General features: G+C 34.9%; 1 protein-coding gene across 5 annotated transcripts in view; it reads right to left on the reverse strand.

The window, feature by feature from the left end:
* Positions 1–12083, reverse strand: part of LOC139984269 (pyrokinin-1 receptor-like) — a 104076-nt gene that overhangs the window by 39824 nt on the left and 52169 nt on the right. The window contains exon 1 of one of the 5 annotated variants that reach the window (XM_071998105.1): positions 8815–9371. The exons of the other annotated variants lie outside the window; for them this stretch is intronic. The gene's annotated coding sequence lies outside the window, so the exon portion shown is untranslated. Of the gene's footprint in view, positions 1–8814; positions 9372–12083 lie in introns of those variants that run through there. 5 annotated transcript variants of the gene reach the window in all.

The following is a 12083-nucleotide window of genomic DNA, read 5'->3' on the forward strand; positions in this document are numbered from 1 at the left end:
TCAATATCAACATTACGAAAATGCATTTGTATATTTTGGACATAAACTTATTTGTTTCAATATGAAATGAAACAGACGGGTGGCGATAAGACGTTTATGGATGCCAGCTTTTCATCTTCTTTAGCAATTTCTCCTTCAGTATTTCTGCAACTTTCAGTGTGTCACAAAAGTTATCGCCAATGATACTTGAAATTCAAATGTTAATATTTCTTAATAAAACAGACAAAACAATTTGTATATTAGCATTGAAATATGCATAGTGCAATACAAAATCAAAAGATGACGGACATGGAATTTATTACAACTAGAGGTAACAAGGGAAATCAGGAAAATGGCATGCAATTCCAAATTGCAAGTCTAACGTGTGTTTAATTGTTAGAAAATGTACCAACTTGTGACGTACTCAGTTGACAAAAGTTATGCATTCACTTATGCAAATTCAAGACTACAATCAATTTGAATTACGATGTGTTTTTTTCTGGATGCATCAATTCCTTATATCTACTTGTTTTCTTCTTAAATAAATATATATGTCTTGATTTTCTTAGACAGCTAAAGTGGGTGTTGTTTACATTGTATACCTAACAACAAAGTTTGGAGATCATTTCTTTGTTACAAAATTTCAGCATTAGGACACAGACATATTCGAATCTTTCACTAAACGTAATGATGTGTTGAATGTTTTTACCTAAATTACAAGTCAAGCAATTAAATGAAAGTGTGGACTTACATCTGACATTCGCATCGTTAAAGCTATACATGTAAACCAACATATGCAAATATCAAATGACCATGTCGGGACACAATTATCGTCAACCCATGCTGCCTCTTCATGCTGCTAATTCTAGAAAATCCTTATGAGGCTGTGAAGGGGGGGATGTTTCTGTCGAAAGTAAGTATTTGTTAACCTCACATTTCTGTTGCAAATAACTAAAATTAGAAACTCGATCCTCACCTATTAGAGTGTAATAGCCTCTTTCCCTACTTACAACGTGTACAAATTAGAAGAGCATTTGGAAATTATGAAAATGCTGATCACTCGAGAATGTATTCATGTTTCCCTTTTCTATACAGTTTTTGTTTTCGTTGATCGATATTCCTTCAAGATTTGATTCAAAGAATGCATATTGTCTTCCTGATTTGCCTTTAAGCCGTAAGTAAAATCGAGATACAGATCAAATCATGTTTTGTTAGTCGATATAATTTAGATCTTTGTGATGAAAAAACTCATCAAATATATAGTAAGGAGATATTTATTCTGGTTCCGAAACATGGTATAGCTGTCGTCTCATTTATTTTGTCAATATTTGATACCATATGTATGTATACCACTATGATTAAAAGTATATCATACTTATCTTTCGATTTTCTTTTCATATTTTGTCAAGCTAAACCTCAACATTGTTGATACTAAAACCGATACCAGTAGAAATTTACCTTTAAAGAGTTTTAATACTCATTTGCCGACACCATCAATATCACAGAACATAAACATTGTAATGTATAACGAAAATCATGAACAAGTGTGTCGATATCATAAAGCTATCTTTTCACATAATTGCTTTCACATATGACAGCATATTACCCTACGATGGTAATTTACATAATACTTTAAACGCTATCGCTTCATTTTTTAGGATCGAATGTAATGAAACATGTTGCGCTACAGCAAACATGAAATATATGTTACACAACCCTACAACACATTTTCCGTTTACATTATACATAAAAAGTAATGATTAACATCTTATTTCCAGTCTCCAGACAGTTACATGGATAATCGATTAAGTACTTTGTACAGAACAGGCCATTTAAACATTACTTATACAGTATTAAAATTGTAAAAAAAAAATTGTTGTAAAAACGCCTAATGAGATACTAGTGGGTTACCGGAGTGACAACAAAGCTTTTTACCGTCGTAATCGTACAAACGCTCCAAGCTCGTGGATGAGGTAAGCTATTAAAACGACAAATTATGGTCAGTCGCTTTTTAATTCACCGTCAATCTCGTAGCGGTTACACGTCACCTGTCCACAAAGCACATCACGGGATGGCACAATTACCTCGTAGCTTCTAATGATTTACTAAACGGCTTTTAATATGTTAATCTGAGTATGCTATTATCTCAAAAACCTTCGATCAGCATGCTGAGCATTCGCCATGAGCAAACCAATTACAATAATTGTTAACGGTCGAAAAGATATGTTTACGTTGTCAAATTGATAGAGGTAATGAACTTTTTTGATATATTTGTTCCATTTTCTTTCTTTCTTTTTTGAAAATCATTATATCACAAGCGCGCCATCTCTGAATGATCGCCTCAAGTGCGCAAGCTCACGATTCTCACTTCCATATTTTAATGGGTGATTTCCAATAATCCCCCAGAATATTTCAACTAAAATGGTAAAATGTCTACTTCCTTAATTTTTCGCGGAGATTTAATCATCATTTTCAGCCGTCAATGAATAATTTATTACGCATAAAATGTAGAATCCGCCTCAGAACCAATCTAACATGACCAACATGATTCTCAGTACAATGACGTCATTTCAATGGAAACCGACAACTGTTCTAGATTTATTTCGAAATTTTACACACAATAAAGTTTCCCTTATCAAAATATTACACAAAACGTCACACCATCCACAGCATTACGACCGAAGCATTTGCGCTTCTCGATAGATGCGATTTTCAAACTTCCAGTTGGATTCTTATATGAATGAAATCATTTTTTTTGTACGCTTTCCAAACACTCTCCACTTTTAAGCAGTCATTTTTTTTTCAGTCTTAAGGATGACATCCCTCAACATTCACGTACTTAAGGCGACTTGTATTGTTTGAAATAATCAACTGTTCAGTTGATTCAAAATTAACATGATGACACAATGCACCTTTTATCGTCTTCACTAAATTTATTGGTAGCCACAAATATACCTGCTCTAGAAGACCACAGCAGAGAGAACTGGAATTCAAGTGTCTCCCTTTCCAATGGAATTTCATTGAAAGTTGCTAAATAATTTTACTTTAAATCCGCATTCTCTGTGCTATAGCAATAGAGCTGCAGTACCAGCCTTTTAAGTATTCAGTAGGCTACTAATAATGCTATTATCAAAAGGTCGCCATCGGCGATTTCGATAGGTATTTCCCTCATTTCCAGAGAGATTGGGGGACATTAGTCTATTTATTATTTAACACCCAAGATCATGACAAACTAAAAAGTAATTTAAAGAAACTGCAAACGTCGAAATGATACTAGCTTCAATTGTTGTATGCTAGCATGCACGTAATATCTCTAGGTTTTTTTTTTTTAAATTTTACACAAGAATACATATGACGCTTTATACTGTTACCTGCATATGGTATAGTATATAACTTTGCTTTTATCATACAGTCCTGACAAGCTGAGGAGAATGCCATTTCCTCGAGATCTTGCATATCAAATTTGACGTTCATGGTGCAATAAACCAAAACGTTCTGACAAACGATTTACCCCATATTACACGTGTCAAAGCTTGTCAATGTATACTTATTGCAAATTATCCACACTCCATGGATCCCTTCCTAAGGGCGTACTGGTACCGATTGAATGTCAAACAAACCTGAAAGCCAGCAAGCCTAGTGATTCCATCCATCATAAGTCTATATATATATCGAATCATCTGATTGATAGCGTAACTGAGGAAAATTGTGTCCTAAAGTCAAGTACAAGAACATAATAATAAAAGGTTCCACATGACTTGACAATTGCAAAGGTTCTACCTGCCTGAATGTTAATGGCAGATGTCAGTCATTAGTGGAATGGAAAACACTCTCGGTCATTTAAAAGAGAAAAGGTCGCATCCTGTGAGAGTGACATGGAAAAGCCATTCATCATCTTGTACTCTATAAGTTGGATCCACGTAAATATTAATTAAATAATCCATATATTAAATATGACGTTCATCCACTTTACGGTATTTGAGCTATCGTATTTACAAGGTTTCCCGACTTTGACCTCTCTTGACCTTTGAACTTAGCAAAGAAACAATAGGGTCCTTCTACTCAATATGCCGGTGCATACACATACGAAAATATGAATATCACCCATCATAAGGTTTTTGAGTTATCGCTAAGACTAAGGCGTCACACACACATACACGGGCATGCGCATGTCATTACCATCGCATAGATTTCTTTACCTCTAACCAAGGAATCAAAAACTGACTGAATGTCTTCCCCGTACAAGATGGAGGTGGGGTAATACCACCCTATACACCACCCACATCCCTTGCGCACGACACATTATTTCACGCACAAAGTATCACATTATTCACATTATTTACTATTACTCGCTAAAAGCTGTGATAATTACTCATATAAATTTTAACGATACTCAGATACACATCGAGTATACCAAACAACCGTTTGAATTACTTGACAACATGATAGCGTGTAATACAATATAATGTCATTCAATATATGCTAAATTATATACGATATGAGTAAGTGCTCTCAAAGATATAGACATAGATACATGAATAACTAGACACATGATATGTAATCCCTTGAGATGGAATACTTTCATCTGGTGGAATGTAGTGCCATTTCTCATTTACATTTAACGAAAATAATTATATAAACAAATTAAAAAGTACTTTCTCCCTGGAATTCTCAAACTAAATTCTTCTCCGTCTGCACTCCGCAATGCACAAGAGAATTGATCAAAACAAATCGTTATTATCAATTTCGGGGGCCACAATTAAATTATTTTTTAGGTTCTCATTCTGCGCCACCAATTCCTGTCAGTATGATTGACATGCGTTTTAAGCAACCAAACCTTCTAAGCGACCTGACTTTAGTACGCTGGTAATAAGAACCACAGAAGATACATATGAGTAGAGTCCTCTGATGTAAAATATGAGTGTACCTTAATATGTGGTGTTGGTTTCTCAGTTGAGTATGCATGCACACATTACACAGCAGCGAATATTAATTTGTCTTCCATTTTTTTTCTCAGCCGAAGTTGTCCTTAATGTCTATTGCAATGTTAACATTTGTCTCTGAATCAATCAGAAGATTGAAATGAAACCAGTTCTACCACTATGACCAGAGAATATTGCCTCTTCAGTTATAACGAAAAGAGAAATACCCCAGTACCATGTGTTTCTGTGGGAAATACCGTTTGATCATTAGCGATGTTTCCATGTTTGTCAGAAATCTTAACTGCCATACCTAGTTATGCGTAACATTTGTTCGGTTAAATTAGAGGTTTGCCATTACGCCATTATACTTATCTAGTGTAGAACACCCGGATTATCCGGATGTTTTAAAAAAACAAAGTAATTTTGTAGATCTTCCGTACTCGGCACATCTCTCACCAGTCTTTTCACCATGATGTTGTTTGTTCTTGTTCGACATAGCCACACTATGACATAATTACCAGTATCAGTAAAACGACAAAGCTGCATCGTTATTTTGCTAGGGGGCGTAGGTGGGCAGACGAAATAAAGCATTACAATCGATTAGACCAAATGGTGTTATCTGAAGACAGCAGTAAGTCTGTAAAGTGATCCGCCTCTCGTACTCACTAATGGTAGCGATCATGTCACGGTCACGTGCTTTCAAAGAATTGCCCTTATTTTCTTCATTTTTTACGGCCTCCGTCAGTGCACCTCATTATTTAGTACATGATATCGGTGAGCAACAGCGACAAACGCACCATTAGAAGAAAGAGCAGTAAATCATCAACAAACATGCCAATGGGATTATAAATGGTCACCCATTTTTTTTTTATTGCCATTCCCCCTTCTTCCTTATTTTGATATTCATGCTGACAGACGTTGTCAAACAAATGGAGAAATCTTGGCCTAAAGAAAAGTACTCAGATAAATTTAAACGTGCTCATTTAAGATAAAAAGAAACTTGGGGCCAATGAAAACAAGGACTCCGTAGAGAGAAATAAACAATATTGAGCTTCGAAATGTCATTCAAATCCTCATTTTGCGAATATCTGGTTTGGCTCTTAAATGTTCTAGTGCACAAGTCCGAAACTTCAAAGTCAATTTAAAACATCCGGTACTCTGATTTTTTTTAAATATTTTTTTTATGGTGTTCTTGTAATGAGATATATCTACTCTGCAGTTCAGACTTGATCTCAGACTTATAAGAACTGAAAAGAAGTTGCAAAGAACAGGCAAATATTCAGATATAATTAATGGATGGTACTAACTCCATACGAGAAGCTGTAATACCTTTAATGTTCATTCAAGATTTAAGTTCCCTAGAATGCACTACTTGCTTTTCTTTCGTGAATGTTGATAAATCGAAAATTTCAAGGACTTTTTTGCCCAAATATGTTTTGTAATACTTTCCGCCTTTTATACTTTTTCTGTACAGTATCTTCATTTGCAACAGTGGGTTCATTTCTCTCATTAAAGGTATAAGTAGGAAAAACTGTAGTATAAAGTATCTGAAATTCTAAACCTAGCAACAACAAAAATAGTGTGAAAAGTAAACCTCGGAAACATCATTAAATGTTATACCGTATATCAGTGGATAGTGTTAAACTGCTAAAAACAGACTGAATAAAGACAAAATATATTAATCTATATCTCGTCCACATGCAGATTACCCTTAAGATCCAGCTACTCTTTCGATCATCTAGATCTCCCCTTTTTTGAAATTATTTGAAATTCAGGTAAATTCTAGTTCCTCCCAGGGACGTTTGAAATAGTGACCTATTATCGATTGACAAAAGATTACTTTCTGTGTATTTGCTTTACCTTGCATAAATTCATTTCTTGCCTACAAGAAGCCTTCGATCATACTCGTTATTCAAAAAGCAACTTCTTATAAGTCTTGGTTACATTCAATGATTGCCTGTTTTATTTCGATACAGATCGCCATCAAGGTCTTGTGACTGAATATCTGCAGAATTACAAAACAATTTATAATAATAGAAAAACAAAGTGAATATTGATCGTAGGGAGTGTTTGAATACTGCATTGTTGAGCTTTAGAAATCCGTCAGTTTGTCGATTTCGAATGACCCTGTGCTATATTCTAACTTGATACATCTTCTTCATGTCTCTTGTTGGGTTTTCCTTATCTTTTTCTCCCATGTTTTCATTCTCTTTCATTCGTTATTTTATGAGAGGTTTTGTAAGAGATGATCTCACAGTCTAATGTTATATTAAAACAAAACCTTAACTTCTCTTTAACAGCTCGATTCATTGCATCCACTAGAGTACATAAGCATTATATCTTAAGTGGTCAGATAAGTTACATAACATGATGATTAAATAATATTATTTTTGTCAAAGGTGATCTCTGAACAAAAAGATTACATAACAGAGTTTCTCCAACTCATAAATCTGCACTGATGACTAAATAGAATCCTGTTTTGGTCAGACTGAACAGAAAGAATGACTATAGATACATAATTAAATTACGATATTTCGTAGACTGTTTAAAAAACAGTTTTAGTAGTCCAGAGTTTTTTTTCTACAGCACCTCGAATGTTTTAGAAATGACACTTTAAATAGCTGTGGTTCAACAGTTAAAAGTGACTGGACTATGAAGCCTAATTAATACACAGATCATTAGGTCAGTTCCTCAGCTCAGATGCAACACAAAATTCAATGGGAATTTTTACTGCTTCAAATGACGTGTTTATTATATGTTACAAATTTGTCAAGAACGAGCGATGTTGAATTTCATCCAAGGATGCTTGTTCTTTGTATGACATTAAAAGAATATTATGGTTGAGTTATAAGTATATAAACAATGAACTAACGTTTCCATTTAGTCCTGGACTGAGGAGCCGACGTCATCATCGTTTTTGCCTTTAATGAGCATTACAGAACTTTAAAAGTTTTAAAAGTCGAATATATTGATGACCAGAATCGCTAGAGAGAATCATTGCTTACACTCAAGTGTTTGTTTCTATTTTTGTCTTTATAACAAATCCAGGCTAAAATTCTGCCTAAAGTCATATTTTAACTTTAAAAATATCCACCGTGACTGTTAGTAGGAATCAACCGTGATAGTTACTAAAATAAACAGCAAACATCCAACGTCCCGGTCAAGTTTTACAATGCTTTCAAAAATATTGCATAAGTTGGGAAATATCTCGTGGAAAAGATTTCTTTTGTCATAGTTGATAGTTTAATATTTAACGTACCCAACAATACCAATAGAGACCAAAAGGAAAAAAAAAACTCTGATTATTAGTTCTGCTTAGACACAGACTTTATGGCTAACTAATTTTGTCGACCTAATTAATAATTTCCGTTATTGACGTAAATTATAAACGAAAGCCAGAGAAGAAACGACAGACCTTTTTTTTTTTTTTGCTTCTAATACTGACAACTGCATTTGCAGTGATAGTTCCGAATCAATTTTCTGCAACAGGTGATTAACATTAGGAATCGGGGTTTGACTTAACAATCGTATCAAGGTACGAAAAAAAGGTATCCGAATGAAACATTTTTAATGAAATAAACGGGACTAAATGAACAAATGTGACTTTGGTCGACGCGTTATGTTATTATTTTATAATTGTTTATATTTTTGGGATTTACCGGAAGACTTTTTAGTGTGGCTCGATTTTTTTTATTTTCTTGGTTTGTTTTTCGTTTTTTTGTCCTTTGAAGAAATATTAAATGAAACGGTGTTTTTAACATCAAATCCTACATATAATACACAAAACTGCCATGTCACAGGGAGTTATAAAATAACTTCGTAGTCTTGTTTTTATCGAAGGTAGACAACGGTTAGTCCGTGCTGACAAAGAAATGTATATATTCCGACTTGAGAAATGTTATATGTGACTTACCGCAATTCAGAAAAATAATCCCAGTTTTGATGAAGAATCGCGTAACAATTAGTTCCAAACTTCTTGCTAATCCCGTCTAATGAGTGTTCAAAACAATGCAAATTATCGGTTAACCTCTTAAGAAAACTAACGAAAGTTGGTGGCCTGCAATAAGCTATCTCGAAGCTTTTGTCTCCAAAAACAACTCTTCGACCATTCAATTGACATAGCTGTCGTCTTAAAATCAAGGCATGTGCGTTGCAACGGACATCTCATTGTAAACAATAGACTGAAATGTTGACTAGTACGTAGCTATGTAACATAACTGTACTATATATTCCAGAGTATCGCCCTACGTGAATAGTTGATGCCGACTGAACGAACAATCTGGTTACGTTTAATACATAATACGAACGGGTCATACGAGTAACGTGCACGAACAACACGCAAAACAACTTGAAGAACCGCCCACATTTGCGAACAGCAAATCCACGGTGATTTTAAGTAGTCAGAAACCAACGAATCAATTTATGGGAGGGCGATAACTTTTCTGTTTGATTGACGTTTCAGGGTTCGTGGCGTGGTAGAAAATTAAACATTTACTGCGAGTATCAACTTGACTAAATGATAGATGAGTAACTTAAATCTAGTCAAACGTTGATTTATAACGTGAGCCATATTGTAGATAGTCGACCGTCTCCTATATCATTATTAAAGTAATATGCATCTGTTTCAACGACTGAAGTATAGAAATCCTCCGGCAGGAACCAGTTGATCCTAGAACTTCTAAATTTTAGAAACAATATGTTGAGATGAATATCTCCTAGAAATAAATACGTCCATGTGAGATGGTCATCCGTTAACACTTTACTCGTAACTCAAGTTCATAAAGGTTAGCGTGAACGAGATATAAAACCATTCAGGTCGGAATATGCAAAATAAACAATGCTTACCACGTGGCCAACCTCCGACGCCTACCAATGACGTCGGTCGCTGACCTCATCAATGACGTTTCTTGCGCAATTAGCAAAGCAAAGTACTACTGATGGGTACAAGAGGCAACTAGACCAACCATGCTACATAATCTTCATACACTCTACAAAATAAACGGGTAGTTCTACACTGTTTTCAGGTATTTTAACACATGGATTGTTATTAAACACTGGAAAGGTGTATGATAAACATCCACAATGTGGTTATACCATCACAAAGTGTACATATAACCATTGCCTTGGTCATTAACATGTAAACGTGTACATATACCCCGAGGTAAAGCCGGTTTGTGTATTTCTGATCATTGTGGGTAAATTAACATAGTCTGCGTGTAATTAGACACAATGAGTTATGTACATTTACACACTTAAAGTGCTTAATTTACACTCACTTTTCAAAAAACGTTCCCTCTTTAACCAAAACGGTAATTTTACCCACATAACATGTAATTTTGCACGAATAATGTATATCTCAGTAACAATGTGTAAAATAACCCTTCTTGGTATATTGTTTTACAATCAAAAAGGGTATAACACCAACAACACTTATTTTGAAGTATCATAACAGGGTAGAATCACACAAGATAAGAGCTAATTATACACTTCATGGGGTTGTATTTGTTCTTCACTTATAATTAGTTTAAAATTCGGATATCCCGGTGGTTGAAATATACAGCTTATAACAATAATACTGGAAACGTTCCACATCATTAGGTGAAAATTATATTGTCATAGCACTTGCATGGTACAGATTTAAAAAAATGAATTCGGTGATAGGTTGTGTATGCATTTCTTTTGAACACAGTGAATGATGTTGTCATGGCAATTAAGTTGAAACACTTTTTTATTTAAATAAGTGATTCATACACAGACGAAACTAGTATCTCTAAACAAGCTTAGCACACAGCTTAGCACATTCCAAATGTATACTCCAAATGTATACATGGCAACATGGTTCTCGCGAAGTTCTCCACTATACGATTGAAGCTGAATCAAGATTTATTTTCGAATGTAGCTCGTAAAGGTTTTAATATTTTTACCTCTTACGACCTCAAATAACATTAGATCTCCACACAAAACTACAGAGTATGTAGTTCCACGTGCTCAGGATGAAGTCCATGCAAAGTTCTGCTTTTGGAGTTCTCCTCACATAACAATAGGGTTTCTGTACTCACTAAGATGCAAAAACTTGCCTCGCTGTACGTACCGTCCAACTACAAACTATCACATTGTAAGGTGTATACGACAGCTGCTATCAAGCATTCGACACCAGCTTCTCAAAAAAAAGAACCGAAAAAAAAACTACTTGAAGAAAAATTATCCAAGGTATCACATAACGATAAGAATAAAGCCTCAATAGATAACATTGCACTATGTGTGAAACTATAATTGCCTGCCCAAGGTAATTGGAAAAAGGTTTAAGTTCCATTTCTCAGGTCAAATATCAATGTATAACCAGAACGTTTGCAAATAGCAACTCAGAATGCCATGTTCTGTCCTGTGTTCCTTCCCAAGAGGATTGCAATCGCATACCGTGACATTTCATCTACAGTCGAACTACGAATATAACTGATCTAGTTACTTATGAAAGGACTTTACAACTCAGCCGATTCACACTGCAAAGATTACAGTAGCTACTGTAAATCTTAAAGTTTTGTACCCATAGTAAAATACTGGATTGTGCTGATAAATATGATAAATCGGTAGCATTTGCTATTAGATTTAAAGTAAGAACTGAGGATATGTGTAATCCCAACAAATGCATCAGAACTGAATTTGTTGGAATTACACATACCCGGAGTTCTTACTGTAATCCTAATAGCACATAGCACGATTTCAAGCACGATCCAGGTTTCACTTTGGGTACAAACCTTTTTAAGATGTACAATAGTAACTGTGTTCTCTGTGTGTATCGGGTGCACAACTACCATACAAATAAAGTAAAACGCTGTGGAATGAGATATGTATACAACTTCTATCTGGTACGTGAAATCAGCCAACGGAATTGCGCTTCCATTTGCAAACTTTCAGTTGAGATTACTACTGAGATTGTTAGATCCGCTTTTTTTTTTACCAAGAAAGAAGGTCTCATCCCAGTGTTTTAAAGTAAAACGCTTTGAAAATCAGGGATATACAACTTCTGTCCCATACGGGAACTCAGTCGTCAACAGAGTAACGTTTGAATTTCACTGAACTAAGCATAGCCGACCAGATTCGGTCAAAGGAGAGATTGGTATTAATCTCTAAAACGAGTTCCCCACTTTAGAAGGGGAAAAAAACCTTGTTGGAGATTTGGCC

This window comes from Apostichopus japonicus, chromosome 17, assembly GCF_037975245.1.
Source record: "Apostichopus japonicus isolate 1M-3 chromosome 17, ASM3797524v1, whole genome shotgun sequence".
NCBI classification, from domain to species: domain Eukaryota; kingdom Metazoa; phylum Echinodermata; class Holothuroidea; order Aspidochirotida; family Stichopodidae; genus Apostichopus; species Apostichopus japonicus.